This window comes from Myodes glareolus, chromosome 17, assembly GCF_982192425.1.
Source record: "Myodes glareolus chromosome 17, mMyoGla1.1, whole genome shotgun sequence".
Taxonomy (NCBI): domain Eukaryota; kingdom Metazoa; phylum Chordata; class Mammalia; order Rodentia; family Cricetidae; genus Myodes; species Myodes glareolus.
The window spans coordinates 58,745,288-58,753,679 of NC_142042.1; positions in this window are offsets into that span (position 1 = coordinate 58,745,288).

An 8,392-nucleotide genomic window follows, 5' to 3' on the forward strand; every position below is an offset into this window, starting at 1 on the left:
GCCGCCTACAGCTGGCACTCTCACAGAACACAGTTTTATCTGGTAAAGGGAATGATTAGAGGTCCGGGGAGATGGAGCACAGGCACACATGTTAGGACCCAAAAGATGGTGAACTATGCCTGGGCAGGGAAAAGCCAAAGGAGACTCTGGTGGAGGTCTGTAGCAGTCCTGACATGCAAATCAGTCATCCGACCTGGGGATAGGGGCGAAAGACTAATCGAAGCAATGGTGCAGGACAAATCTGTATCCTGTCAATTAAGTTTTAAATAAATGCTGATTGGCCAGTAGCCAGGCAGGAAGTATAGGCAGGACAACCAGACAAGAAGTAGAGGCAAGGCAATGAGAATAGGAGCATTCTGGGAAGAAGGAAGCTCTCTCTGCAATCCTGGACAGACATCAAAGAAGCAGGATGTGACCTGCCCCGTTGAAAAAGGTACTGAGCCATGTGGCTAACATAGATAAGAATAATGGGTTAATATAGGTTATAAGAGCTAATACAAAGCCTGAGCTAATGGGCCAATCAGCTTTATAACTAATGTAGACTTCTGTGTGATTCTTTGGGACCTAACTACTGTGGGAATCGGGCAGGACAGAAACCCCAACAAGCAGGTCCTCATGTGACATTGCACCTTCTTTGTAATTTGGAGGATACCTGATAGAAATGATAATTCAAATGTATGTGACAGCTAGCAGACACAGCAACAGGTAGTTGTGGATGTGACTGAAAGCCATTCACCTGGTTACCTAGGAGACAGAATGCTAATGTATGTCCCCTAAGTTATGTTTTGGTATAAACACTGTTTGGAGAATAAACGAGAGGAATTCTTCAGGATATGAACTCAGGACTTCATGAGGGATCACTGAGAATCTCCCTCCTAATAAAGCCACAGTCATGTGATTCTACACAGAGTATTAGAAATGAGTTAATCAAGATGTGAGAGTTAGCCAATAAGAGACTAGAGCTAATGGGCCAGGCAGTTATTTAATTAATACAATTTCTATGTGGTTATTTCGGGGCTTAAGTTAGATGAGTGATGGGACGCAGCCCACTTGCCTCATACTACATAAATGGGTAGAAAATGTGAAGGAAGATGACTTTTTACCCCAAAGTGTCACTAGGTTACTGCTGAGATTTAGGAGCCACATATGCACAGTAGTCAGCTAATCTAACACACTTGTGGGGGGGGGGGGGGGAGCAAGCGGGAGACAAAGTAAGTTTAGAGAAAAAATTTAACCTCACACAGTCAGTACCCCAGAATCAGTCAACAGAACAGAGGAGAGGATTCAGAAATTCTCCTACTTTTATGATGTACAAGTTAAAATTAAAAAGATAGTTAAAAATCCGCCCGCCAGAGCTTGAAAAGGCAGGCTGGCAGGTGGAGAGAGCCTGTGTCCTACCCCCTTCAGTGAGGCGCAGCTTCAGCTGGAACCTGAAAGGTTTGAAATAAGGTAACTTCTGAGAACTGAGGCTTCAGGTCAATAAAAGTAAATAAAAAGGTTAAACATGTTTGTTTTCCATTTCACAATTTTGCTTCTTTGTCAAAAGTCTGCTGTTTATAGGCAGGTGAATTCGTATCCAAGGTGAATTGATTTCAGTACTGTGGCTCTGTAGTGAAGTTTTAAAGTCAGAGATTGTGATGCATTCAAGAAGTTCCTTGATTATATAGGATTTTAAAATTGTTTAGGCTATCCTGAATTTTTATTTTTTCTTATAAAGCTGAGAATTGTTCTTTCGAGGTCTGTGGAGAATTTTGTTATAATTTTAATGGGCATTTGCCTTGAATCTGTAGATTGATTTTAGTAAGATTGTCAGTTTTGCTGTGTTGGCTCTATCTTACCAAGAGAATAGGAGATCTTTCCATTTTCTGATGTCTTAAATTTCTTTCTTCAAAGATTTAAAGTTCTTATTATACAGGTTTTTCAATTTGTGTCATTAGAGTTACTCAAAGATATTTTACGATATTTGAGGCAATTGTATAGAATAATATAATTCATTTATCATATATTTAGAAGAGGTGTATTTTGGTTTGTTTTCAGATTCTGGCTAGGATAAAGTAATTCTGCTGTGAACATAGTTAAGTTCGTGTCCTTATGGTATGGTTGAGCATCTTTTGTACATTGGCCCCAAAGGGGTGTTGCTGATTCTTAGACAATTGTATTTGCTCAGTTCAAAGGTCAGAAAAATAATCTTTCCCAGATGCTTGTTGTTGCAATTTGCACAAGTATATTTTGCTAATGTTATAGCTAAAGATCCTCTAAAGGATGTTATGCAAAAATTTTACAAATGGCTCTTCCAATGGTAGAACTGCTTATACGATTAATAATAAAAAGAATCATGGAACGTGATCTGGCTCCTTGAAAGCAACTTATAAAAGTTGCAGACAGATGTGCTACAGATATATCTGACATAATGGCACCAAGGTGAGCTTTGCTAAGGCAAGGTGTAAAAGCTCTTGCAATGAATTATAAAAAGACCCGACCTAGATATATATTTGGGGTCGAGGATGTGTTTATGTTCTTTTTTCACAGGAAGAAAATAAAAGCTGAATAATATGACTGCACATACAGTAAACAAGAGGCAGACCTGATGATGTCATAGCTGCAAACACCCCATGGAGGAGTTGGAGAAAGGAGATGGAGAAGAGTTCATGACCCAGTCTTCCCCGCCCCCAGCAGAAATGAGTGTCTGATAGCAGGACCTGCTACCACCACTCTACAATGCAGGGTGCCATGCTGCACTGAGGAGCAGTTGCTGAGCTGCGTCCAGACACCTGGGACACACGCAGACCCAGAGACCCTGCTGAGGTGACCTGACCACGGAGACTACTGCTTTGAGCAGTTTGAATCCTCTTTGCTTTGGAACTAAGATGCAGACTGAACATTTGAGTGCTTTTAATTTCTGGGACACAGAACTCATTTTGGTTAAACTATTGAACCTAAGAACTCTGACCTAAGTTTTCCCCTCAGGGAAAGAAAGACTCAAAATAAGAAGTGACTAAAACCCTTCTTCACTTAAGAAGGGAGCCGACTAAGGGTTTGACTGCTGTTCTGAGACTGGAACTGGTATTTGATAACAGCAATGCCATTGTTCTCTTACTGGTGTTGACTTGATATTGATAATTGATAAGATTATAGATAAGATGTTGAGAAAAGTTGGTATTGATCAATAATGCCAAGAATCATGGCACTGACCTAAAGAGATTGAGAAAAGTAAGTATTGAACAACAATGCTGAGAATTATGGTACTGCCAAAGATACTCGGAAATGTTGGTATTGACCAACAATACTGAGAATTATGGTACTGACAAAGATATTTGGAAAGTTGGTATTGACCAACAATGCTAAGAATTATAATACTGACCTGTCAACTGCTGAGAAAAGGTTGACACACCCTGTAAATGTTGGGAGTTAATACATATGTTAAGAATTTTAGATTTTGATACAACGTAAAAGATTTAAGAGCTGCACTAAAGTAGCTGAAGAAGCATTCTCAACTCAGGTGCTTCTCTTCTCCTTTAAACAGGAGACTGTGGCCTTTGGGAGTGTGATTACTCATAAAGCATTATAATTTATCCTGACAAGAAAATATGGCTCTGAGACACAGGGCCCAAAAGTATCTCTCTCCATTAATATCTTTTCTTCATTGAGATTAGCATTCAATGATGGGTTTGAAGCTTCTTCTCCCCCAGATGCCAAGGACAGGAGCTCGCATATATGAATGCCTGTTCCAAAGATGGAAAAATTTGGGTAAATGAAGAGGTCTTTACCTGTTAGAATCCGCCTTCCAGTGGATATCCACACCCGACCCAGGCGCGCGCTTTCCCGAATCGGGCCCACGAGAATGGATGATTGTCCTGAGGGTTAAAAGAGACACACACAAAAAGAGACCTTTGCTCATTGACCAGAGTAAATGGCCACTTTATTAAACTCAAGTCAGGTATTTATACCAGTGGGCAACCAGGATCAAAAAGGGCAAGGCCTCCTCCCAACAAAAGCAGGAAGGAGAATAAAGGCCCCAGTAAAGGAAAACTCCTCCCCCCCAGAGGGGGCTGGGGAACTGGCCTTTGTGGGAGTTTTTCCCCAGGCAGGTGGTTGAGGGTTCAAGGCAATGTCAGACAGGTTAGATGGGCCTTGGTGCCTGAGCTTCTTTGAGGCAGGTTGAGAAATTACCATTTTAAAGTAAAATAGATCCCTCAGGCTAATATACCAGGCTGTAGCAGAACCGAGGACCGAACTAGCAGGAAGCTTAGCTGGTTAGCGTAAACATTATTTGCATCCAGTATTTTGGTCTCAAAGATCAGGGAGGACAGGGTCCCACAAGTCCCCCTTTTATATAAAATATGATGACTAGCACCTTGTCTTAGGTGGTGATGGCCAGGCAGACTCTTTACCCGTCGTGGAAAAAGTATTCCAGGTCAAAATACCTTTCTGTCTTAGGTCAGAGTCTCCTCCCATTCAATCCTTACCCGTCTTTGGTTACTAGTCATACATTGAGTCCAGCCAGATTATGCTGAAAGATATTTTGAGGCGAATGCCAAAAGGACTTGACCTGAGTAGTCCTGACTCCGGCTTCATGAGATCATGAATCTCATGCTCCAGCATATACAAGCATTCCCAAAGGAGATTGTGCTTTGGCACAATCCTGAAAACTCTGCTCAGAATAGAGCCCCTTTAAGTAAGGTCTCAATAGCACTGGTGTAAGGTCCCTGGAAAGCTAACTAGAATAAATGGCAGTCAATTAGTAAATTTTGTATTTCAGGGACCATGAAAAACAGTAAAAATCCTATTCTGTGACCAGCAAAGGTCAAAAAACCATATCCAATCTGTCAAGATTATCCTCAGTATCCAATTCTTAATTTGAACAACCATGGCATTTTGCAACCTGCCTTGAAGATACCCATAGTGCTCAGCAGAAATAGCTGACAGGATAAGAAAAACTGATAGCAAGCAATAACTGACAAATCAAGGGGAAATCCAGCAGTACAGCAATTGTACAGCAATAACAGTACAGCAATAACTGATAGAACAAGGGTAGGAGCTGGATCACTTTTCAGGAACCCGCCAGCTCCGCAGCAATCAGGTCAGACAGCTCCATAGCAGAGGCTTTGTCCTCAGGCCTCTGGACAGATGAATCCACAGCATGAACAGTACCCAGATGCATGTCAGCATTCCTAGAAAAAACATAAACAAAACTCTTCTCCCAAATTAACATTTAAGAGTACTAAAAAACTCAGTGTAAAAATTCAGCACAGTCAGTACTGGAAGTAGGCTGGTCTTGAACTTAGAGACCTGTAGGTCTCTGCTCCAAAGAGCAAATTCTATTGGCCTGTGCCGTAGCAACCGGCCTAAATATTGGCCAGAATTAGCCAACCTCAAAACATCATTTTTTTACTGGCCTGCACCATCATAGCAGGTTTTGAACTGGGCTGAATGGTCAGCTCCAAAACATCTTTTAGAATCAGCTCCACCTGGAACTTTACCAGGGGCAGAAAATTATTATCTGATCCAGTATGTGAACACTTACACAACTGGACAGAATTATAAAAATTGCTACCTTTATGGGGGCACGTTGACTCCCGCCAACATTAGAGAAATAATTTACAGGATCGACATATCTGGCTACAGATTTGGAAAATCTTTATCAGTCATCAATCCATATAAAAAACATTAGGACTCCATAAATTAGTCCTCCAAAGAGCAATTAATCAAATAAAAATATATGTAACAAACCTAAACTGAAAACTCTCAACAGACAAACTTAAAATGACTGAAAGACATTTAAAAAAATTCTCAAATATAACATCTTTAATCATAGGAGAAGTGTGAATCAAAATAACTCTTGACTCTATCTTATCCCTTTAACATGATTAAGATTAAATACTGCTCATAACTTTTACTTAAGAGAAACTCCTCCACCACTGGTGGAAATGCAAACTGGCACAGTTTGGATTTTAGAAAATTAGGCAACAAACCATCCCAAGATTTAGCTAACCTCTTTTGGGTCTGTATAACTTTTGAATCTATCACAGTCTCCACTTAAAACTGCTGAAGCTGCGCTGCACAGCAGGGGGCGGGACACAGACCCCTCCGCTCTGTTTGCAAACTGTCACCTGAGTTTAGGCGGACGAATTTTAACTATTCTTAGTACCACCAAGGCCTGGCTATTGTTGCTTTTCGTGGGCTGCCTAGCACTCTCTTATCTGTCTGCTCAGGCGCCGCCACAACCGCCATTGTGCCCAGTCCTAGGTCCCTGTGGCCTGCCGCTCACCGGCCGCCTTGGGCTAGGGAGCCAGCATACGCGACTGCCTTTTGCGGCTGCCTTTCTGTGTCTGGTCAGCGCGGCCTTGTCTCCCGGACGAGTTTGCACCCGCGGCTGAGTATACTGGCACACCGCTGTGTTTACCCTCCTTGGCCTGTCTGTAATGGCCCTGCCACTCACAGGCAGGGCCTGGCGGCTGCCTGCGCTTCTCCCTGCGCCAACCAGCAGCCTGTTTCTCTGCTCCTAAGTGTACCTTGTAGAACCTCAGCCACAGTGAATGACCCAGTACAGTCCTGTGACCCGCATTCAAACATGCATGGGAGCTTTCTAGTCTCCCTGAAAGACAAGCTCTGTGAAGCTGTTCTTTTGTTCCTCAAAAACTCTTAATAGAACTCATAAACATATTTTTTGAATCCTCTCTCAGCCCGAGGCCCGCACTTCTATGGGCCCTCGGCTATATTATTTGCTAGTCACCAGCTACCTTTGGCCCTGTTGCCTGGGGAACGGATTCCCGCTGGGAGCTAACTGCACCCAGCCTGTGCTCTAGGGCAAAAATTAAAGTTCCCTGCATGTAAGAGCCAGGGACTGAGTTTTAAAATCTAAGCGGTCTCTAGTGTAGTGTCATCTTATCCTGGTGCCTAGTCTCTTTATGAAATTTAGCAGCTGATTTGCCCACTGGCCTTCAGCTCCGGATCAGACCTTTCAGCACCCATACTTCACACATCAAGCTATTCACCCCTTATCACATGTGCACAATTGCACACTACAAAAATGGCCAGATTCCGGATCGTGGGGTGACCCTCACCTCTATTGGGGTTCTCGTGGTGGATCCACTGACAGCAGGACGCAGTTCTTCAGTTCTTTTTTAAAGCCGACCCGAGGGACACCATCTGTTAGACCCCGCCTTCCAGTGGATATCCACACCCGACCCAGGCGCGCGCTTTCCCGAATCGGGCCCACGAGAATGGATGATTGTCCTGAGGTTTAAAAGAGACACACACAAAAAGAGACCTTTGCTCATTGACCAGAGTAAATGGCCACTTTATTAAACTCAAGTCAAGTATTTATACCAGTGGGCAACCAGGATCAAAAAGGGCAAGGCCTCCTCCCAACAAAAGCAGGAAGGAGAATAAAGGCCCCAGTAAAGGAAAACTCCTCCCCCCCAGAGGGGGCCGGGGAACTGGCCTTTGTGGGAGTTTTTCCCCAGGCAGGTGGTCTAGGGTTCAAGGCAATGTCAGACAGGTTAGATGGGCCTTGGCGCCTGAGCTTCTTTGAGGCAGGTTGAGAAATTACCATTTTAAAGTAAAATAGATCCCTCAGGCTAATGTACCAGGCTGTAGCAGAACCGAGGACCAAACTAGCAGGAAGCTTAGCTGGTTAGCGTAAACGTTATTTGCATCCAGTATTTTGGTCTCAAGGATCAGGGAGGACAGGGTCCCACATTTGCCCAAGCCAGGCATGATCATTCTATCCTGTTGCAGAAGCATAGGTTTTATTAAAATTAATAAGAGAGAGTGGATTTTAAGCCCATATTTCTATATGGTGTGGCAGCCAGGCTCTACAGCCATAGGCCTCACCTGAGGATGGTCATGTAGCCAACCAGACAGGCCATCGCAACCTAACAAAAGATCAGAATGTTGTTGCTCCTCCTTTGTAATTTGGAGGATACCTGATAGAAATGCTTATTCAAACCTAAGTGACAGATAGCATACACAGCAGACAGGTAGTTGTGGACGTGACTGAAAGCCATTCACCTGGTTACCTAAGAGACAGAATACTAATGTATGTCCCCTAAGTTAAGTTTTGGTATAAAGACTGTTTGGAGAATAAATAAGAGGAATTCCTCAGGATGTGAACTCAGGTCTTCATGAGGGATCACTGAGAATCTCCCTCCTGATAAAGCCATGTGAGTTGTGTCTTTATTTCCCTGCCTTACGGCAGTCCAGAGAGAAATAGTTTATGTTGGGGTCTGGTCAAGAGAAATAAGTGAGCGTCTGGGCTAGCATCGGACCCTGACAACTGTAAGAGTTTTGCCTATTGCAATTCCCTAGGCAAACCTTGCTGTTGCTTGGATTTCATTAAATTTTTTTTCACACATTGATTTCTCCTATAAAAGTCTGATAATTGCAAGAC